This window comes from Crinia signifera, chromosome 8 (genome assembly GCF_055691185.1).
Source record: "Crinia signifera chromosome 8, ASM5569118v1, whole genome shotgun sequence".
Taxonomy (NCBI): domain Eukaryota; kingdom Metazoa; phylum Chordata; class Amphibia; order Anura; family Myobatrachidae; genus Crinia; species Crinia signifera.
In genome coordinates, this window is record NC_139224.1 from 34,135,132 (window position 1) to 34,159,641 (window position 24,510).

The 24,510-nt window shown below is 42.0% G+C and overlaps 1 protein-coding gene across 1 annotated transcript in view; it reads right to left on the minus strand.

Moving 5' to 3' along the window:
- Positions 1–24,510, minus strand: part of GRAP2 (GRB2 related adaptor protein 2) — a 160,994-nt gene that overhangs the window by 129,725 nt on the left and 6,759 nt on the right. The window lies entirely within an intron of this gene.

The window sequence follows — 24,510 nt, forward strand, 5'->3', positions numbered from 1 at the left end:
AGAAGATCTCCCTGCCAATGGGTAGTCATGGCATCCACTGCCTCTGCTATCGGATCTCTCGTTCTGGCATAGAACCTGGGCACCTGATGGTTGAACCTGGATGCCATTAGGTCCAAATCCGGAGTTCCCCACATTGCAGTGATCTGGTGAAACACCTGAGGGTGTAGGCTCCATTCTCCTTCCTTGAGCTCCTCCCTGCTCAGGAAGTCTGCTTCTATATTCTCCACTCCTGGAATGAATATAGCCGATACTGCAGGAACATTCTGTTCCGCCCATAGAAAGATTCTGGACACCTCCCACATGGCCAATCTGCTGCGTGTACCTCCCTGGTGATTCAGATACGCCACAGCTGTGGCATTGTCGGTCTGAATCCTCAAGGGGGAGTTCCTTAACCTGTCTCCCGCCAAGGAAATCACTTTCCAGACAGCTCTCAGCTCCAAGATGTTGATTGGCAACGCTGATTCCTCTGCCGTCCACAGGCCCTGCAGCCTGAGATCCAGGGCTACTGCCCCCCAGCCCCTGAGACTGGCATCGGTAGTTACTATCAACCAGTCCCAGGTCTGTAATGACCGACCCCACTGAAGGGAATCTACCTCTGTCCACCATTTCAAGGAGTCCCGAGTGTCTGCGGACAGCACTATCAACTCCGTCTTCATGGTCAAAGTGTTTCCTGACCAGGCTGACAAAATGTTCCATTGGAATACTCGAGAGTGGAACCTGGCAAATTGAAGCGTTTCGAATGACGCCACCATTTTCCCCAGGAGTTTGAGGCACCTCCATACTGACAAGCTCGGAGCACTGAGGATCTCCTGAACTAGATTGACCAGGTCCCTGGCCTTTATCTCCGGGAGGAATACCCGATGGAGATGGGTATCCAGTATGACTCCCAAGAACTGGATCCTCTGTGATGGTACCAACTGAGATTTTTGTAAGTTTAAAATCCAGCCGTGAGCCTGCAAAAAACTGATGGCCTCTTTTAAATGACTTTGAAGCAGTGTTGCTGATTCTGCTTTGAACAGGAGATCGTCCAAATAGGGTATTACTGTGATTCCCCTGAGCCTCAGCACTGCCGCCATCACAGACATTATTTTTGTAAATACCCTTGGCGCGGTTGCTAGGCCAAAGGGTAACGCCCGGAACTGTAAATGCAGGTCTCCTATGGCAAATCTCAACAGCATCTGATGTTCCGGGTGAATGGGAACGTGCAGATATGCGTCCTGGACATCCATGGACGCCAGAAATTCTCCCTGGTCCAGACTCAGGAGTACAGTTCTCAAAGACTCCATTTTGAAATGGTCTACCCAAAGGTGAACATTTAAGGACTTCAAATTTAGTATTGGTCTGAAAGACCCGTCTGGTTTGGGCACCAGGAACAGCGTGGAGTAAAATCCTTTCTTCCACTCTGCCCTGGGAACCGGGACTACCACCCCTTTTTCCAAAAGGGAATGAGCCGCTCTCATAAGAGCTGTGCGCAGGAGCGCCTGCTTTGGTATGGGTGTGGGGATGAACCTCTTTGGAGGCCGCCCTCTGAAAGGGATTTTGTAACCCTGGGTAATAATCTCTAAGACCCAGGTATCCTGGTCTAGAGAAGCCCAAGCGTCTCTGAAGTGTGTAAGACGCCCCCCCACCTTTATCCCTGCCGGGCTGATCCCCTGGCAGTCATGCGGAGGGTTTTTCCTCTCCCTTAGAGGCAGGCTTCTTATTGAAAGAGCCAAACTTGGACCTTTGGGATTTGCCCCTGGAGTTCTGGAACTTTCCCCTGAACGATTGTCCCCGAAAGGACGCACCACCTCTAGGGGAGGGCCGAAAGGACGGCCTAAAAGCAGCAAATCTGGATGACTGCTTTGTTGAGGAGGCCGGCAGAAACGTACTCTTGCCGCCTGTGGCTTGTTTTATAATCTCCTCAAGCTCAGAACCAAAAAGTAACTTTCCCTTGAAAGCTAACATTTCTAAGGCCTTTTTGGACTCATTGTCCGCTTCCCAGGCCTTAAGCCAGAGTACCCTCCTGGCATTTATGGAGACTGTGGATACTCTGGTAGCCATTTTAAGAGCTTCCTCCTCTGCTTCCACCGCATATTCTGCAGCGGCCTTAATCTTTTCTGCTACCAGCAAAGCACCGTGGTCAGCCTGCAGCATGGTGCATAGCTCACCAGCCCACTCTATAATGGCCTTAGAGACCCAGGCTGAAGCAATAAGGGACGCAGGGTAAACCCCACCCCTTCAAAAATAGCCTTGAGGTTTCCCTCTAGCTTTTTATCCACAGCATCTTTAAAAGCTGCACCACCCTGTACAGGTAATACCGTAGCTTTTGATAAGCGTGCCACAGAAGCATCCACAACAGGCACCTTTTCCCAGAGTTCAGAATGAGACTCCGGCATGGGGTACAGACTAAGGAATCTTTTAGGCATCTGTAGCCTCTTATCTGGGGTTTTCCAAGCCCCTTCCAATAGTTCCTGTAACCCCTCATCTGAGGGAAAAGTAACAGCCTCCTTTCGCTGTCGCTTAAAAACACCCTTAACAGGGGTCTTATCCTCAACAGACAGTTTTAACGCCTGTTTTACAGCCACAATAAGATCCTCTATACCAGCAGCAGAGGTCTCTTCAAAATCATCACCCTGGTCCCAGGGTGTGTCAGTATACTCTCCTTCCTCTTCCTCTAACACATTGGGCATAGCATAAGACCTTTTAGGGGTCCCTGTAACCTCATCCATTTTGTCCAGTATTTCACTGAATCTGTTGATCCCCTTAGCAGTATCCTGCATCACCTGAATAAGTGCAGGATCTGCCTGGGTAAGAGGTAAGGAGCCAGACGACTGCTGAGATGATGGCCTAGGTCTCTGTGATTCTACCAGCACATCACTCTGCCTGTCCAGAAGCTGCACCAAAGCGTTTACCGACCTGCCTAGGGCACTGGCCCACGCAGGTTCACTCTGCTCTCCCCTATGGTGTTCACTGCCCATGGGTCTCACATCAGCGCAAGTAATACATAAGCCCCCCTTGGCCATCTGCTCAGGGACAAACTTTTGTGTGCAAACATTGCACGCGCTCAGTGCACTAAGGACTCCCTCCCCCAAAACCACAGCCTGATGCTCAGACATGATGCAAGTGAAGCGTATATATATATATCTCAATATACACAGTGCAAACAATTGTACAAGCGTTTATACAAAGTCAATGCACCCAATCACTTAGCTGTCTGTAGGTTTCAACTGCGGGGAAGCGATGCCCAGGAAATCCAAGTCACTCTGCCAGGATCAATAAGCCAGCTCAGCTCCGCTGCAAGCGTTCTGAAAGGCGCCAAAGTCAGAGTGAAGGAAGAGACCAAAGTCCCTGCTGCTGCGGGGTCCGTGACCTTTTGGCGCCAACCACCCCCAGCTAGCCGCTCCTTAGGTAGGATTTCCTTGTTCCAGTATCTCCCCCTCAAATGGGGACCACTTGGAACATGCCTGTCACAGCGCTGCTGTCCTCTCAGTCAGGAGCTCAGCGTGTAAGCTCCGCATAAAATGGCCGCCGCCATCACGGAGCGCCTGTCCCCCATGATCCCCACCTAAATGTGGAGCCGGTTTCAGGCTACTCCGGAGCCCAGGCAGCCTCTTAATAGAGGCTGTAAGCGCAGCACAGGGAGACCAGACAGAGTCTACCCTGTGCACAGAGAGCTGACAGGACGCGCTTCTGTCAGCTCCTGCTGCGCTAGCAGTGTGAGGATTCACTATGAAAATCCTCACACTGTGCCTACCTAGCTAGGGTAATAGTTAATAAAATAATAAAAATCCCCTAACTACTCTAATTCTTCGGCTGCTCCTGCAGCCCTTTAGAATAGCACCCACTCCAGTGGGCACCTAACACGAACTGAAGAGTCCAGGGATGCAGTAGGGGAGGAGCCTACCCTCTAAAGCTTTAGGATAGGTGCCTGGCTCCTTCGGACCCTCCTACATCCCAGTGTTGAGCTGTGTCACCAGGACCATTGAAAGAGAAAGACCATGTGCAGTCCCCCTCCCATCGGAACAGGGCCGAATTTGCCCCATTCCGAAGGAATTAGAATCAGGCCCTTGATGTGTTGGATTCTGCTAGGACTGGGAGCAGACCTGATTGTCAATACTGGGGACATCTCTATTGCACATGCGCAAGTCACTGGAAAATGGTGATGGCACTCATTTTCCCAGTGTCAATTTCTGCTACTCAGCCAACACCGGACATGGGTGCAGGATGTGCGGTGTATTGGCAAAGGGGAGTTATATGGAACTTGATTTGAATAAGATATCTCGGTCCCTGTAACTTACCACATGGCTTTCCAGTACTGTACTAAATAGCTACACAAATAAAACCCCTCGTTACATAACCCAGCATACACACGGGCCGTTTTTGCATATATATGTAGAGCAATGATGGAGAAAATCGCTGGGCAGGAAATTGCTCAGTGATTTTCGCAGGGGTGGATGACGTTCCATAGCAGGACACAAAAAGCCGACCACCTTGTCACTTATCTGCTGGTAATAACAGCAGGTGAGCGGCCGGTGAAGAGCTCGCATCACCGCTCACCGCTCATTGCTGCCCCGTACACACTGGGCGGCTTTTGAGCAGCTCACATGGCAAAACTGAGCCGCGTTCAGCTCAAAATCTCCCAGTGTGTAAGAGCCCCTTTCATTTTCAAAATGAATTGAAAAGTCAGGAAGTCTTATATATTGCCATGGGAAAGTTGCTGTCACCTAAACCAACATCATTTTCCTATTTTCTGTATATCTTGGCTCCAGAGAACAGTATATTGCAGTTTCCTTACGGGATGTAGAATTCTTACTGCTGCTAGATACGTTTAGGCTTATGTCCATTTTGGCTAAAGGGCATTATTCCTGATGTGGATCATCAATCGTCCAATAAAAAATGATCCTGTAGTCGGATTGTGCTCCGGAACAAAGGATGAAGATAACCATGTCAGCGACATGCTCACTAGAGCTCAATAAGGCACCTGTTCAGCTTAGAACATACAGCCAGCTGTGTAATGCATATTAATTACACGGCTCAGGTGGCCAGCCTGTCCCCACCGCTCTGTGAGTCACCGGGAGCAAGTGGCAATTCTCTCACAGTCTGAGATATCCTGGACAAGTGCATCTGCGTCAGCCAAATATAATAATGCAATCAAGTCCAGATTTTATAGAGAAAGAATAAACCTATGTATGAAAAAGCAGGATATTTGTGTGCCAGCTTAAAACACATAACACACACACATTGGTTATAAATATTAAAAGTCATATGGACGGTACGGTTGTTTCAGTTAATCTGACCATGACAACACATCAACAATTTCATCTGTATCAGAATAGTGTGTACTTTTTCAGAAGAAGCCCTACTGGATTAATGACTATTAGTCATAAAAGACAATAAAACGACTATTTATTTTATTACATTTTAAACCACGGTTAGCAGTTTCTATCTGTCTCCTATGCAACACTCCCCCCCCCCCCCCACACCTTTCCTTACCCCAAGTTATTCACCACAAAGCGGCTTGGCATGCCGCCACAAGCTCTGTACGTTTTCTACTTTGCTAAAACTGGGACAGCACTTAGAAAACAACTGTTAACCCTTAGTGTATCAGGGAAACCAATAAGTCGCAATGTTTTTTCATTCAACCATAAGACAGCAGAAAGATGAATAACTACGTTTGCATATAATACAAGTAACAAAAATAATTAAAAACATTTTCGGTGACAGGCATCGAGTGCTCTGGTCAGCACAGGGAAAGGCTATTCAATTAAATAGCATTTATCCTGCAATGTAAAATTTGGGCGCATATACCAATTTTTTTTTATTTTCAGATTGCCCCAGGAACGTCACAGGGCTGAGTAAGTGTAGGATTATGCGACCGCTGCACTCGGGGGGGGGGGGGGGGGGGGGGGGGATAAATCCATTCAATGGTGAGCGATTACGAATGGATTTCCCCCTATTCTCATGGCTAAGATGACATTCGCAGTCGTGCACAGGGGCTGGAGGTTCACTCTGATGGGGAGGCAACTAACTGGTCAAGTTACGTAGGCAGCTCAGTGATCCGGTCTCAGTCGTGCACTGTGCCACTGACCCTGGTGCTGACGTCTTTATCTTGGGTCCAATCCCAATGTCTCTGGACATGCAAGGCAGCCCCAATCTCGCCGCCAACATCACAATTCGGTATCCACAGCCTCTGATTGCAAAATAAAAAATAAAGTTGTAAAGACAAAATAAAAAGAAATCAACTAGATCCAAGGCAGCCCCCATAACTCCAGTGTCCTATCAGGACTCTGAAGCAAGGGAGCCTTCTGTTTGTAGTAGCACATCCACCACTGGTTTAACTTTAAGGTGATCTTTATAGCTTACAAAAATGTAATAATTCTATTGGTACCTGCCAATGAAACAAACATACACTAATATGGGTTCCGTGGAGATCATCAATCTTTAAATCAGCCAAAGGCTTTGTTACACATGAACCATTTTAATGATTCCCGTCTAACATAAGAGAAATGTGTAGTATAGTCTCCTATGACGTCTGCAACTCTGCAGCAATTGAAAAAGTATAAACCGTATAGGCAGTACAAATGAATTTGTGTGTGTTGGCTTCGTTCTCCTATTTGGGCTCTTGGTTTGGACGGGAGTGTGTGTGACAGCCTTCTGTATTAATAGCGGAGTATACCAGCTGAACAAATGAACGCAACAGACAGACTGTGAAGCAAGTGTTATTACTGAAATATAGAAACCTAAAGCCTTAAGTGAGCTACAGTTATATTCTTTAAAGGTCTAGAACCAAATCAATTTGTATCTTGAAAATTCAATTCTCTCATCAAGGTCTGTCTGTGGGTTGAAATAAAAAAAAAAAATCCAATATTGATTATAATTTAAAAAATAATGATAGCTTTAAAAAAAATCGCACTCATTTTTCTTTTAATACGTGAGCCCGTTTTTTTATAAAATAAAGGTTACAATTATCACAGTTAAGCTAAAGTAGCAGGTAATATAGTTGCACAAGAGAACCAAAAGAGAAAAAGGTTCAAAAGTATAAAATATTATAAAATGTCGCATAAAAGGGTAATTGCCCTCTTAAATTTTTAACTGTCTGTAAATACCATTATCAATATGATGTGTGTTAGAACTTACATAGCATTACAAATATGCAAAGTAAAGATTTCCAAAATGTGAGATCAACTGTCATGAAACACGTGTCATTAAACTCATGAAATATAAAAGATAAATTGCGATATAGTGTTCCATTTAAAAAAAAAAAAAAAACAACACTGCATGCTTTATTATAAAACAGAGCTGTATAATACCTTTTTGTGAACAGGCTAGTCCCACAATTAATAATCCACAATCAGGTAAAATAAATAGGTTTAAAAACAGACTTTGAATTCGGCACTGACATACAAATGTACAAACACGTACAAGATTAAAAACTATTTTAGCTTATCTGTCCATTGGGAGAAATCTATGTACAGAGTGGGAAATTTACTAAAGGAAATTTGTAAAAAAAATACCATATATACTTGAGTATAAACCTACCTTTTCAGAACATTTTTTATGCTGAAAAAGCCCCTCTCGGCTTATACTCGAGTGAGGGTCCCACTTGAGTCAATAAGTTTTCCCAGTTTTTTGTTGTAAAATTAGGTGCCTCGGCTTATATTTGGGTATATCCGGTAGGTGTATTTGTATCCAGAAATACACTTATTTTTGACATTTACTATCCTGAAAATACGGCACATCAATACGAATACGAATTGCCGTATTTTCAGGATAGTAAATGTCAAAAATAAGTGTATTTCTGGATACAAATACACCTATTTTTTTACAAATTTCCTTTAGTAAATTTCCCCCAGAGACTCAATGCGTTCTAACTTATGGGGGACATTTAATAGGATGAGAGAGTAAGAAAGTGAGGGATTTGGTAAAAAATCTCCAGTTTTTTTAAAGCAGCAATCATTTACACTGCAAAACCAGTTTGATTTTGAAGTTTAAATGATTGCTGCTTTAAAAAAACTGGAGATTACTTGCCAAATCTTCCACATTCTGAATCTCTCATCCTATTAAATTTCACCCTATATATTTTTGGGGGGGGCATCCCCATGAAAAGGCTGTGCGTTCCCATGGTAATTTGGCGATGACACGGGTGCCGGGGGCTTGCAGCTGACGTCAGCAGATCTTAGCTGTCCGCCCTCTTCCCATACAAGGTAGCCACAAATTGTAAGGAGGGGAGATCGAGCTTTCGGGCATTGTCATGACAGCGCAGTGGACACTGCCTGGCGCTGTCTGTTTCGCCGGAGGTCATCACATCATACGTGATGCAGAGGCGTCTACATGCCCTCCTACGGCGGACGGATCGTGCAGGGGACGCCTACTCAGTTGCCGAGCATGACACGGGTCACGTGACATCACGTGACCGTGTCTGTTGCCTGGCAACGCGACTGATACAGACGGAGCTCCGAATGCGGGCCGCCGCCGGTATTGCCGATACCGGCAATCGGCTCCTGGCGGTGAAGCGTGCCGGTCGCTCATGATGTGTAGCGGGGTACCCTATATCATCTTGATACATGTAGGTAATTGTATGCCTTCATTTTCTATATTGTTTCTGTTTCTTTTTCAAGTGGAATTCAATCACTTCCGGGTGATGTGACCCCTACGAACGGGTTTATTTACTCCAAAATAGCATTTGTGCACAATAAAATTTATCTTATTTCATTAGACTGCCTCCTATATAAATAAAGTAAAATAGGTATTATAATGAATACACAGTTCTTGTATGTTAAGTGTTTTTAGATGCTAATGAACACACAGGTGAATCATCTAGACAATTAGCAATCAGGTATAAAACCATGCTCAGAGCTCACAACAAACATATTTGCTCCTGATGAAGCCGGAGATTCCGGGGAAACGTGTTGAGCACCAGTAAAAATTGCTGTCCAAACTGCCATCCACCTACCTGCCAGTGACGTGTCCACCACCCCACAGATGACCCTCAAAATTTCTGGATATACAAATCATCTACGATAACTGCACGATCCCTAATTCTTCCAGGCAAGCTAAGAGGACATTCGTTTTGGGAAACCCTGAGTCCTTGAAAATATAGGACAAACCACAGGACACCGTGTCACAGATCCTGGCCTAAAAGCAACCAGGCACAATGGGATGTAATATACAGCTTCATTCATTGAATTTGCTATCTAAACAGCTCAAAGTTAAAAATCAAGATAGCTATTTATGATTGTGTGCTATGAACTGCCTATTCTAGAGCGATTCACCTTTTATATTTTATTCATTTTTAAATCTATTTGATGTTGTAATAATAAATTGTTTATATACATTTTGAGAACCGTGTATTGTAGATTTCTTTACAGCCAGCGCTGGCACACTTTTTCTTTTTTATTTACAATCCATATTTGGGCCTGACAAACCCAGTGCCAGCAGCTGTTGATAGCGCACCACACAATACTCTTTTTATTTGTACAATTTGTAAGACACCAGATATAGGACCAGATTCTCTAAGCATCAAAAGTGATAACATGGACAGTGATAAACAGCCAGCCAATCAGCTTCTGCCTGACATTTTTCAAATGCAGTCTGTGACATGGCAGGTAGCAGCTGATTGGCTGGCTGTATATCACTCTCCGTTTTATCACTTTTGAAGCATAGAGAATCTGGCTCAGTGTCTTAGATTTGCGTGCACCTTAGAAATCATTTGATGGTTGACGATCATCGAATGATTTCCTCCCTGCACCCAAGCTGCTAATGCTAAACATCCATTCGCACACATGCGGTGGATCTTGGCTTGCAGGGGGGGGGGAAGCGTTTGGGTGGGTGTTCGGCGGCATTTTAAGCACATGCATAGCTGCAAATTTTGCTGCTTTGCATGTGAACCAGAATTATCTCACTACTGTATAAAGCAAAACTGAGGGTTTTTGCGTCAACACCTATTATATATTGCTAGTTCCTGGGTAGATGTCAGTGACTAAGGCCTTCTAAACAAGGGACCCCCTACTTTCCTGGGACCAGGTGAATGGAAAAAGGCAAAAGTTTAATATTTATTATATATGGTTGAAATAAAAGACATTGCCTTTATCTCCCCTTCAACAAGCACTGTCATTCTTCTTTCAGTTTCAAAATCAATATGAATAAATCAAGAGGCGTGCGCTGCTTCAACAGATAAAGAATACATATGAATGTTATTCTCCAACACAATTCTAATATGTGCATATTACATCTGCAGAACAATGACAGAGCCTTGCATTCTTCTACTTTGTCATGTCTCACTCATTTAAAAATAAACCCCAAGCTCTTGTCAACCTGCCTCATTCTTTTCATAATTGGCACCATGGCGTTCAATAGAGTATCACCAGGAAAATGCTGAATTCCTGCATTAAAAAGAAATCTCCATTGTTATATTTCAAAAACAGTAAACTTCTGGTCCTAAAAGCCTGACAGTTGTGATGTGTGTTTATGTACATTGCGAGACTCGCAGGTACAACTTTGAATTCTTGCATTGACATGTAGTATTTTTGTAGTGACAGAAGGTGAGGAACAGTGACAGATCGTTAGTTGTTTTGTGTTCTAGAGAATACATGTTTTGCAGATCATTTGTGATATACCCTAATGCAGCAGTACATGTGTTGTAGGTTTTAGTAAAGAAGCAATTGCCACTCGTAATAATATGGCAGAACATCATGCCAGAGGCGTAACTCTGGGAGGCAATGGAGTCATCTGCCGCTGGGCTCCTGCTCCCAGGGGGGCACCTCTACTCCCCTGCAAGTTTGAATCAGGTCATTGAAAGCCGTCGATATCACTTCAGTGGCTGTTACCCCTCCTACCAGTCTCTATTTTAAACATAATATACATAACATCATGTGACAAGGATCACAAACACGGGGACTCAGATGAAGAGTTTGTTTTTTTTGAACAGCAGGTCACAGCATCTCAGGTCAATACATATGTAATTGTAATTACAGGCAGTAGCATACAGGCAATCTCAGCATCACAGACTTTTGCAAAGGCTCCAGTGGTCCCTACAATAGCCCACACACCCCCAGCCTATTGCTTGGGCAGCTAATACACCATCAAGAGCAAGGTGGCTCTGCCCTTGAAATCCTTATATCAGGAAAACCCAAGCGCTGCTGATTACACACCTGAGATTCTGCTACTGCTTCTAAAACCTGGTCTGGATTCTCCGTGTCAGTGGCGCATGCAGGGGGGGGGGGATTCTGAGTACCCAGAACCCCCCCAGGAGCCCAGGCTGAGAGTTGAGGGTCCCCTCTTTCCATGGGTATACAAATTTAAAAACGGCCCTTGGGAACCAGAGATATCTGACTTCAAAGCAAAGGTCCCCATCCAAGCCTGTTAATTGCATTTCACAGTCAGACATTTCAGGTTCTGTCTGACATAGAGTTTTTCTGAAGGTATATTCCAAAAGCTGGGACTCCCCCCCTTTGATAGACATTAGTAGCTTTGTCTCTACTGTTCCTAGAACCAGAGATAACAGCCTTCCAGCAGCTGGTTACTACTCCAGCTCCACACACCTGGTATGTAGTTTTATATATTCGTTGGCAGATTGCTCTGCCTCCTGAACTCTGATCTCATAGTCACCAATACCATTTGGTAGGTTAGATTCTCTAGTTTATAGTTCCAAATCTAAGAAATATATTTCTGGGAACTGGAGATATCTACAGTCAAGCAAGCTGTCCTCCCACCAGTAAATTATGAATAATAAGCCCACTCCACTATACACCCCTCCTCTGCATATTAAACATCCTCTACCACCCTGAAAGTTATGTATCAGGGCCCCTTCATTCAGCCCAATGCCCGCTTCTCTCACCTCATCTTCCACCATCTGTGCAGTAAAGGGGTAATTAGTGAAAATTACTGATCCAGGCCCTAAATGCTGAGCGGTTGATATAATACCCCCTACCACCCGGGGGACATCAAAGCTTCCTCCACCCCTACCGCTAGAGGATCGGTAGGGGCCCCAATACAGTGCTATGCCCAGGGGTCTACACTGCTGTTGACGCCCCTGTATGTATATATATATATATATGTATGTATATGTATATATATATATGTGTGTGTGTCTATATATATATATATGTATACATATATATATATGGGTGGTGAATGGGTACCCCAAATTGTGCACTCTACTGAAATAGAGCAGCACCTCTGTAGGGTCCCCTGTTAGACGGGACCGAAAGTTTAGAAATGCAGAAAGGAGTTCAGAGGGCGCTCTCCAATAAAACAACAATTAAAAAAAAAAAATTATTAACATTTTGATCAGAAAGTGAATTAAAAATCCAGTGGATCAATACAATGAAGTACTTTGTTCACAGTTGTTAGATGTCAAGGTCAACAAAAGAACACATGCAGCCCAACACGTTTCGTCACACACGTGACTTCATCAGGGGCAATATGAAGAGATACACCTTCTTAATTAGAAATGTCGCTAATTCATAAAACCTTTAGACCAACTTCCAAGTCTAGAGACAGTCAGGCTTTGAAAAAGGAACGGTTGTTCGCTTTGACCTTAATGAGGTGAAGTGTACTGGGTGAGATCCAAATATATATATATTTTATTATTATTATTATTATTACTTATATACTTTTGGTCTATCTATAATACTTTAACTGAAACGGCATATACTGGGTCACCTAAGTGTCCATCTCCGTACTTTGCTCCGCCCCTCTGGAAACCCCCTCCTGAAAATCCTGCGTTTGCCCCTGCATGTTACTTTCATGTGGGGAGATGCTGTCTTTGCCACAATACATACATACATACATATATACACACATGCATACAGTACATATATTTATATGTTTATCTTGCCTCAGGGCCACTGGGACAAACTTACGCCACTGCCTCATGCATTTCACTGGCATTCTCTCAGACTGACCAGTCTACTATGCCCCTTCATTCCTGGGAAGCTGCCGAGGTGTCTCTGTTTACTGACATCTGTTTAAATGAATTGCTTTGTTATCAGTTTGGCCCTTTAATACTGCTGGGAATAATTGTGGTCAGGCAATTCGTCCTAGCTGTGTTTGGCGGCCGAGCAATGCCAGCCTCTGGGAAGGGTAGAAACAGCTTGCCTAATAAATAGTGGTGTAATTGATTTTACAAAGCATTTCCCTTGCTGGCACATGACCAAAAGCATTACCAGTAGCACTGGCAGCTGCTTAATGTAGAGTATCGGTATTATTAACCCTTTCATTGCTGTAAAAGGACAAGTGCCAGGTCTGCACTGTAGTTTCTCTAGGTACAAAGCACAGCCATTTTTTTTTTCTAGAGTAAAAAAAAAAAGGGTCAATTCCTTATGGATATTTAGAAATAAGTGTCACATTGCAACTAATGACAGCACATTTTACATAGAAACTTATTTTGAATGCATTTGGAATAAATTATGAAGACTGCTAATTGTATGTCATAATGTGAATTGGGAGTACTGTGTACCATAATGTGTGAATCTTGTCCTGGGCTGGGACTGACAGAGGGCTCTGGCCATCTCTGCAGCTACGTACTAGTGTATAACTATATATAAATGTCTTCATCAAAATGGGCACCACCATGGAGGAGACAAAGCTCCGACAAAATGGTCTAACAAATACATAGGAACACAAGGAAACAAAATATATAATGGTAATCGGAGATAAGGTAATATTGTGTCTGCATGATTATGGCAGAACTGCTATCACACTGGGAAACTCTGGCTGTAGGCTGTGCATTAAGGCTGGTGGTGGGGATAGTGTATAGGTGTGTGAGAGGGAGGTGGATAGGGCAGAGCTGTATTATATGTAAAAGAGGGAGATAGCTGAGGTAGGACCATATATGTGTGAGAGGTAGGAGGCGGCGGTATATACAGTATATATATATCTAAGAGAGAGCGGTGACTGAGGCAGGAATGGGTATATATGTCTGACAGGGAAGTGGTTGGGGTATATGTGTGTGTGTTTGTGTCATGGAGCTGCCATGAGGGTATTTTTATATACGGAATTTGAGGCATGGCTAAGGTATCAATCTATATTATAGATTGACATAATAACTGCACCCATTCCCACAGCTGAAACCTAGATTTTTTTTTTTAAATGAGTTTATACACAATTTATGCCCCACCCTTGCTGTGGCTAAAGTTCTGTTATCTACTGCTCAGAAAGTCTGGAGGTTTACGTCAGTCCTGGGCCCCACGATTTCTGATGGCAGCCCTACTTTCCACTGTGAAATACAGATGGAGCCCCTCTCTTTCATTGCCGGCGATGGGGACCGGGGAGGCGGCAGATGGCAGCGGGGAGCTCCGTCAGAACGGGCGTGTGAGCGTCTCTTGCACCCGCGCCCCCTTCCGATGGCTGGCGGGGCCTGGTAATTCTATCGCCAGCTCCTGCAAGCTTGACAGGCTCTCCATCTGTAGATCACTACTATGGTCCTAAAATAAAGCAGGGCACTAATATGGGGCATAACATTAACTAAGGCACTACTATGGTTAAAAAAATGAACTAGGCACTATTAAAGGTCAGAAAATTAAGTGTCTCTATAGAATCATTGGGACAAGGGCCCCTTCAAAATGTTGCTATGGGGCCCACAAATTTCTGGCTCCATCCCTCGTTGGGGATTTGAGGGAAAGTAAAGATGTAGCCATAGTACAAAGTAAGGGTGTATTGCTCAGGATGTTGACGCCAGCATACCTTAGAGGGAACTCTGACAGGTAAGTTTATTTACCCTCTCCCTGCACCCTCCTTATTTCCCCCTGCACCCTTCGAGCATCCTAACCACCCCGTAGCCTGACCCTAACCTTCCCCGCTAGTGCCTCACCCTAACCCCCGTACCCCATCATCTAAACCTGATGCCCAGACCATAAGCACCCTTTCTAACTGCCAAAACATACCCAACCCTTTCCCGCAGCCTTAACCTTCCCCTCCCCGCATCCTAACTCTAAAGCTCCGTACCCTCAATTGTCACTGAGCGATATATCGCTCAGCAACCAAATTGCTAAGTGTCCAAATTTCATCAGCGACCAGCGATGGTCGCTGATGGAAATGAGAAAATCTGCTGGGGGAAGCCGCTCGTTGCCAAGAAGCTGCCGGGGGAAGCAGCTGGTCACAGGAGCATGTTCCTGTGACCAGCGATCACTTCAGGACTGGTCGTGGGAGCACTCTGCCAGCGACCATAGCCCCGTACACACAGGAATATGGTCACTCAGCGACCATATCCCTGGAAATTGTGGCTGAAATCACCCCATGTGTACAGGCTTAAGCCCCCCCACTAGCGCCTAACCTGCTCCGTATACCTACCAATCAGGATGCCAGCTGTCAGTTTTCCAGCATCGGCATAATGATTATTTTCAAGATCCGGTGATGGTCTTCTGAAGGCAGTTGGGATGCAGGCAACAGTATACTGAATACCAGTATCCTGACCAACTGGATGCATCCCGGCTGCTGCTATGTTTATGTTTAATAAAGCGGACTTTAAAAAAGTTTACATTTAATATTCTGGTTTAATATACAAATAACACTTGTTAATTATTTATGCCATTCACTGCAATGCGTAAGTATTATGTGCTGTGCCAGTATTCCTGGTGCAAAAAATCTCATCATGTAGATCTATATCATTTTCGTGGAATTAGTCGTCATAAGTCTTTTATATGACAAGACCAGTGGTAGGGTTCTAAGAGTTTTTCTCGCCATCTGCAAAGGCGTTGCAATGTAACTTCCTGCATGATATTTTACAGTATTATATTGGAGTATACTATCTCCAGTGGATCTGCACACAATATAGTCCATTTTGAAAAAAAGAGTTTATGCTACAAGAGTTAGTTTAAGTGGGTCGGGATCCAACACTTGTCCATGGATCGGAGATAAAGAATCATTCAATTAAACCCTCTCTGCATTTTCAGCCTTGTGCTTGCCCACATACACTGTAGCAGTACACGGAGACTCTGAACCTGTGAAGACATTTTGTACAAAGCGTGGTAAGTACTAATTGGCACTCACCACTCTTCTGTCAATACATATCTGCCACAGAATGATCAGGCCTCATTATGGGCCTTATTTTGGTTCATTCTTTCTGACAAAATCCTTCTTAGATGGGCAAAACCATGTGCACTGCAGGTGGGGCAGATGTAACATGTGCAGAGAGAATTAGATTTGGGTGGGGTTTTACTTCAAAGTGAGATCTATATTGCAGTGTAAAAATAAAGCAGTCAGTATTTACCCTGCACAGAAACAAAATTACTCACCCAAATCTAATTCTATCTGCACATATTACATCTGCCCCACCTGCAGTGCACATGGTTTTGTCCATCTAAGAAGGATTTTGTCAGAAAGAATGAACCAAAATAAGGCCCAATATTACTTGCTGAATTTATCCCAGCGCAGTACAGTTCAGCCAACAGTAAACCATAATGTGTTCAAATTATGCTATAGTTTAATGGAAAGAAGGATTAGCATGCAGATTCTGCACATATCAGCATATAACTATTATTAGTATGTTAGTCTGATAAAGAACCCCACTCTTGTAGTGAATTCATAATCCATCATCAGACTGCAAATTGAGTCAGGTCCTGTTCATCAAAATATGTTTCATGCTTAGCATTGTTTCAGTCTGTCTGCGGTAGAACTGAATTACAGTATTACACGTGCCATGATAGCAATTAGGTTTTAAGGCATATAGGGCCAGATGTATCAAGCTTCAAAAAGTGATAAAATGGAGAGTGATAAACAACCAGCCAATCAGCTCCTACCTGTCATTTTTCAAACCCAGCATGTAACATGACAGGTAGGAGATGATTGGCTGTTTTTTTATCACTCTCCCTTTTATCACATTTTGAAGCTTGATACATCTGGCCCTAAGAATGACTTGTTCAGTGTTGACCTGGAGCATGAGGAGCATCCCAGAAGAATACAGTAGAGAGGGCCCATAATTAAGGGTTTGGCCAGCCACCGTAGAGGCTTGGCTAACCATTAGAGAGTACATGGTCTGCAATAAATACTGCTATACACATACCTTCCAACATTAGATGAATGAGAGGTGGGGCACTGCATGCGGCCATAATTTTTGGAGCATGGCCTAGCAACAAGGGGTACTCAAAAGAGATGTCTAAAGAGGAAGACAAAGGATGAACAAAGTAGGTTTTTTGGGGCACACTTGAAGATTTAATAAGTAGTGAGTGAAAGAATGAAGAATGGGTGCGTTCAAAACATAACCTTCATCACTTAAAAAGATGTCATATATATCAAAGAGGGTGATGTAATAATTAATATCTAAACTATATCTAAATATACAGTATTGTAGGCGAAAATTTCTTAAAATAAGGTATCCAGATTTGAAGGATTAATGGCACACAGATGTGCTCAGGCAGAACTCTGGGAGGCAATGGAGTCATCTGCCGCCGGGCTCCTGCTCCCAAGGGGCACCTCTCCTCCCCATGCAAGTTTAAATCAGTTATTTAAAAGCCAACGTATTGCTCTGAAATATATATGTGTTCTCTATGTCTCTATCTATATTTATTAAAATAAATATATACTTTATATAAGGTTATATAGGGTTGTGTGTGTTTGGGGGGCACCAATATATATTTTGCCTCCGGGCAACTTGAACGAACTTACGCCACTGGATGTGCTGGTACATATACTCTTGTATATATTTACATAATAATACTATGAATTTGCTTTATTTTGAGAGTATATTATTTGTCTCCTTGCCGGGGGTCGCGTAGCTAGTTAGCATGCGGGAGTCTCGTTCGTTATCGGAATTAACCAGACAAATCACTCCACCAACTAAGAATGGCCATGCACCACCACCCACACAATCGAGAAAGAGCTATCGATCTGTCAGTCCTTTCCGTGTCCGAGCCGGGTGAGGTTTCCCGTGTTGGGTCAAATTAAGCCACAGGCTCCACTCCTGGTGGTGCCCTTCCGTCAATTCCTTTAAGTTTCAGCTTTGCAACCACACTCCAATGGGTGTGGCCTTGCATATGCCAGCCTCCCATTCACTTCTATGAGACACAGCAGTGATGCAAACGGGTGCAGCTTGCAGCGTTGCTTGAGCATAGAGGTCTATAGTCATCTGCTATATGGAGAAACACTGTAGCTGGTCATATGCAGGGGCAAACCCAGGATATCTGGAGGGGAGTTCTGAAATGCTTAATTTACCAGCACCTACGCAGCACAATGATCATGGTAAGCCCCTTACCAGCTTCTCTCTATGGTGCAATAACTGAGCACTCAGATCTACAGACAAACACACAGTTGAAAAAACTGCTGAGCATGTGCAGCATCTCCTTCCTGCCTTTTATACACCATATAGTGGCTGCTAGCGAAAATGTGGGGAAGGGAGGTTTCTGGGCAAACAGAACCCCCCACCCTGTGTTTGCCTATCAATGAATCTATACAGTATATGTATAAAAAGGCTAAATACCCTTCACCTCTGAGGTGAAGTACCGCCAGTGACCACTAGAGGCAACTCGATGGACCAAATGACTTCTTAAAAAAAAGTGAAAGCAAAATGATCTGTTTCACACTTGCTGGATATAGAGAGGGAACTGTGAAGACAGAGATTGGAGGTAGAAGCAAATAGGGACTAAGCCGTCATTTGATAGGCTTTTAAATAGTAATATATAATTCAACTGCACAGTCTTATACCTGATTCCCTATGGAGTGCCACCTCTGTACCTCTGTGTGCCAGTAATACCCTGCTTATTTATAATATACAGTAGTCTAGATGAGGTACCTGGCATTGCTCGGGTTTGGTTGCGCAATCAGCATTACTTGATCTTTATCCTTTTTTTGTTTTAAGCTTAACCGTTCGCTATGCCCGTGGTGTGACCAGCATACATCTCTCTGTGGTGGGCTCCCGGATCTGACCACAGTTTTTTTTCTTAAACCCCATGTCCTCTATCCCCTCTATTTATGCAACTCTGTCATATCTTGCATCCCTGACCCACTTTTTGTTGTGGCCGGAACCCCTTTTTAGGCCTCTGGCGGGGTCGGGATTTGGGGTCTAAGTGGCCATGAACCTAAGTTGACCCCAATCAATGTCCTTTAACCCCTCTATGTTATGCAACTGTGCCATATCTTGCTTCCCTGAACCATTTTGTGTAGTGGGTGGACCCCTGTGTGGGCCCCTGGGACCCCCACTAGGGTGATAGGGGTGTCTTTACCCCCCCCCCCCCCGGTATTTTTTCCCCAGATTGTAATTCATAAGTGTACCAAGTTTGGTGTAAATTGCTCCAGGTATTCCAGAGTTATGCTGGATCCTATAGATTGTAAGCTTGCGAGCAGGGCCCCCTACCTCCATGTCGGTTTGTTTCTACCCAGTTTGTTTAATCACTGTTGTTTACAATTGTAAAGCGCAATGGAATATGCTGCGCTATATAAGAAACTGTAAATAAATAAATAAACATACACACGTACACAGATAAATGCAATTTTATATATACAGATTTTTCTTTTTATTTTTACGTACTATTCTTGTTTAATGACTATCTCTAATATGACTTAAACCAGCACTAGAGGATCGGTTGTCTTTATTAATTATTTGTTATTATTATTTCAAAAGAAAACACAGCCTTTGAACCAACGTTGCTGTTTTCCCTATTGTACTAAATTTTCCACATTGGATGTTATTCTTATTTCAATGTAGATTTTTGTCAAAAGGTTTTATTTAAGTTTAAAACAAGAAATTTAAATTGTTCTTTGATTTCGCTTGAACTGTGGATAATTTGCATATAAATTATACAAGATACATTTGCATAAAATCCCAGCATACTCACAATAAAAGTAACATTTTAGACACAATTATTCTTTGACAGCCAAAGATTGCTACTGAACACAGCCTGGAATTTACATTTAAGGTCACAGGTTGGATGTCTAATCAGTATTGCGTTATGCTGTCCCTTAATTTCCACACAGTGTAAAAAACATTCCTTTTAATTACATGCTGGAGAAATAAACTCTAAATATACATTTAAAATTTGTTTGACAGTGATCAAGAACATCTGTACCCATATGTACAGACTATAGGGTCAGACCTAAATGAGGCTAGAAATGTCTAGCATCAAGTAGTATTAATTCTCAGGTACCAGTTAAAGTTAAAGTATTATTAATAAAAATAATATACATAATAATCTTTATTAGACTTATTATGATAATGTACTTAATGTTCTAGAGATACTGAGCACTAGCATTGAGGATTTGTACAGTGGTGTAAGTTTGTCCCCTATATAAATATTTGTAAGCATGTATGTATGTTATGTATAATTTATTTAAAATAAAGACAGAGTGACGTCTATGGTCCTGCTAGGAGGGGGAGTCAGCCACAGAAGCGATATTGATGGCTTTCAAATAACTATTTGAAACTTGGAGATGTGCCCCCTTGGGAGCAGGAGCCCAGCAGCTGATGACTCCATTGCCTCCCAGAGTAAAGTGCCAACCAATCAGCTCATAATTGTCATTGTACATGCTTTGTTGGAAAATTTACAGGTGCTGCCAGCCAAGGACAAAGTTAATGGCAGTGTGGCTGCCCCAGAACAACTGTCCACCCTAAACAAATGTGTTCAGTTACATCCAGGGCACGATTAAAGGTTCCAGGTGCCCTAGGCTAATACACATGTGTCGTAGCACAGCGTATTGTAGTGAGAGGGATGTGTACGCATGCTATGGCTACCTTTACAGTAAATCCAGGAGATCTGATAATTGTAGCAGGTAGTGTTGCTCCACTATACATAACTGCAGATGGGTTAGTGGGAAGCTATGCTCCTGCTACCCATAGCTTTTAATATGCGGTAGCTGGCGGTGGCAGAGGGAGCGTGAATTCCAGTGGCGGATCCAGGGGTGGGGCTGCAGTGCAGTTCACACTATAAATAGGGGAGTCACACCAACTGCCACACCAAACATAATTGGCCAATGGCAATTGAGAGCTGATTGGCTGGTACTTTATTACTCTATTTTATAACTTTCCAAAAGTAGTAAATAGACCTTTGTCTACCCCAGAATAAGTGTGCGTGTACATGTGGTAGGGAATATAGATTGTAAGCTCCACTAGGGCAGGGACTGATGTGAATGTTCAAATATTCTCTGTAAAGCGCTGCAGAATATGTGTACGCTATATAAGAAACTGTTAATAAATAAATAAATATGGGTCGATCCAATGACCCATTCCCAATTTACTAACCAGCAGGTTGACAAGACTGCTGCTCATCGGTGGCTTTGACCGATAGATTGAAAGCAACAATAGAAATAAAGGCTAAATCAGGCTTTACTTGGGATTTATTTCTATTGCCGTTTTAAATCCATTGAACAAAGCCTTTAACAATCTCCTGATTATCACTTAAGTTAATAATATGGTGAAGGGTGGTTGAGTGGTGAGCAGGAAAAATTATTGTGGGTTCAAGCATAAAAATAAATGTAGGAATAATATCAAATCATTTGATTACGTGAAATTCAAATAAACTATTCAAAAATAAAGCAGATTGTGAACTATATGCAATAAGCTAAGTACAATGTAGTATTCAGTTATTCTAAATAGCAGCAATCATGCCCAAGACAAAAAATTAAGTAAAAAACAAAAAAATCCATGTTGGTATTCCAAGCCGCCCTTCAAATTTCCCCATATTAGAAAGACCTAGATGTTAAGTCAGTTGGATGAATGGATTTTTATTACTTCTGTTTTACATAGGAACAGACAAGCACTTATATGAATGCACTGGAGTGTGACAATAAGCAATCTGCATTCCATATATCTCTTCTAGCTTGCATCTGCTGCTGTAAGCACATACCGTATTCTCTAGACTTTTATTTCAGACTCGCAGCTAGATTATATATACAGAGAATGGGATGCCTTTACATATATACTAATTATGAAAATTAACCTAAAACAACATTTGGGAAAGCTGCCAACTGATTAAACAGTCGTTTATACCGTATGGTGCCAAATAACCGTGGTTTTAGTGGAAATGCTTAATGATCATTGTAGATAGCAAGACCATTAAAACCCACTTTTATGTATACAGTCTATAAATCTGCAGGTTGTACAATCTATTTGAAAAAAATTCAGCCATCTATTAAAAAAGACTTGAAGAAAAAAAAAATGACTTTGTTTACAAAATGATTTTCCGAGGCCGGTTACCTTTGTAAATTTGTAAAACAAATATGTGAACAATAATGCTATGTTTAATGGTTTAACAGTTCCTTATGCTATTTCAAAAATAAAAGTATAGGAATTCTAATTGATTACTTTAAAAAATAATTGTGAAAGAAGTTGTCCACACCATATGGACATAGTGGGGGAAATTTAATAGGATGAGAAATTCAAAATGTGAGAGTTTTGGTGAGAAATATCCAGTTTGTTTTTTTTAAAGCGGCAATCATTTACACTGCAAAACCAGTTTGATTTTGAAGTGTAAATGATTGCCGCTTTAAAAAAACCTGGAGATTTCTTACCAAATCTTTCACTTTCTGAATCTCTCATCCTATTAAATTTCACCCAGTTATTCTAGTAAAGTAGTAAAGACATATTTTGAGTTGCAATAATGCTACAGAGTTAAGAATAATTCAGTTCTATTCTGATCGATCTATGGCAAGATCAAAAATTGCAAACATACATAGGTTAGGCGTGTTGTGCGTAGTGCCAGCTGAACTCTGAGGATTTTTAAAGGGGCACCATTTACAAGACATGGTTTTGCCTTGTAAATGATTGCCCCTTTAAAAACAAACAAACGTGGAGGCTATTACATTCGGCAATAAATGATAAAGACAAATATTTTGATATCACATAATGGGCTTCAAAAAATTCTTGTGTCTGTGAATCTGATCCCCATGAAAAGTGAGTAAATAAATTGTGAAAAAAAGATGTTCTCTAATTGTCAAGTAAAAGTTTCCAAAGCTGCAATTCTCCTGGTGATACCAGGACAGAAGTCCACTATCACTTGTTTAAAAGACAAAAAACTTCTCTTAAAAAGTACAAATACGAAAATAGCTAAACTTCATAATCTCAATTCTGACACTTGCCCAAGATCAAATTTAACACTGCAATACTACTTAATTTATAGTGCTAGTTCAAGGTATAACCCATGTTTAGCCAAGTACTGTACCTGTCCCAAAGATTTGATAATTTTGTGCCACAGGTCCAATTGGTTCTTAATATGGTCCCAGCAAATCTCTGATCTTGCTCCCCTCTTTCTAAAAGTGTAATAACCCATCCACAAACTTATTTATCAGGGGAAACAGATGTTGGTCTCAAGGAAATGTATTAAATCTTTTGAGATATGTTTGCAAATTTACAATGTAGTACATATGTGTCCATATAGACCTATTCTCAAATCATGCCACATAGCTTCAATTGGCATTCCAGAGATTTTCTAACTATGCCATGCAACTCGCCACAGACTGTTTCACAAAATATTTGTGTTAATATGTGTGTTAATAAGGTGCCCATACACTAGTGCGATTTGGCCGAGGAATCAGGTGAAAAGTGTCCACACGTGTTTGACATCCCATGCAATCCAATATGCGGTCCTGTGCGCATCAGAGTCTGAGGTCGGACATGCTGCACATGAGAAAAAACAGATATACAACCATCAGTGCATGTTGCGGGTGCTTTTTAGCACCCACAATATATCGCATCCGATTTCCCTTGAACCACCCCTGGCATCTCCCCGGGAGTCTTTGTACATGCAATTAATATTGCTCTGCTTAGTGCATGTCGTCACTCTCCTGCCATCCACTGTTCTACCTTTCCGAGCGAAAGGTGGTACAAGTACTAAATAGTCAGGTCTTACATTACAAGGGATAAAATAAATCGTTTTTTTATTAACAATATAGTAAATAAAGTAAATATCGACAAATGAAAGATATAAGTATTTTATATTATAGAATGTAAAACTAATAAATATGGTATAAAAAATAATGATACTTGTTTGCTATGGATTTTTAGCAAAACATTGTCTTTGATTTTATGGATTTAAGTTGAAAGTAAAAAAAAAATTCTCTATTTATATATGCATAAATATCTGCAGTTGAATATATATATATATATATATATATATATATATATATAAAAGGTACTAAATAATTATTTTGCATGAATTAGATAAGTAAAAAAAATGTTTTCAACATTAAAGATATGCATGCTTTCTTTTTCGATGCTGTTAATTAAGTTACAAGTTCTTTTGTTGTCTTTGCACAAATACAAGTAGGAATCTTGCGAACAATCATGCAAATTAGAAATCACCTAAATACATATTTATTGCAATATTTATTATTTGTTTTTTTTTTGTAACAGTTTATTATATAGCACATAAAATTCCATTGCGCTTTACAAATTAAAACAGTAATAAAACAAAGTGGGTAGGTGCAGACAGTCAAAGTGGTAGGAGGGCCCTGCTTGCAAGCGTACAATCTATAGGGAAATAGGCTTTAATACACACTGGTTGGCATAGAATGTACCACTATAATTCCTAGTCATTATACAGCAGTTAGAGAATACCATATGGAGATCCAATACAAGCTACATTCTCTTAATAACGTATTAAC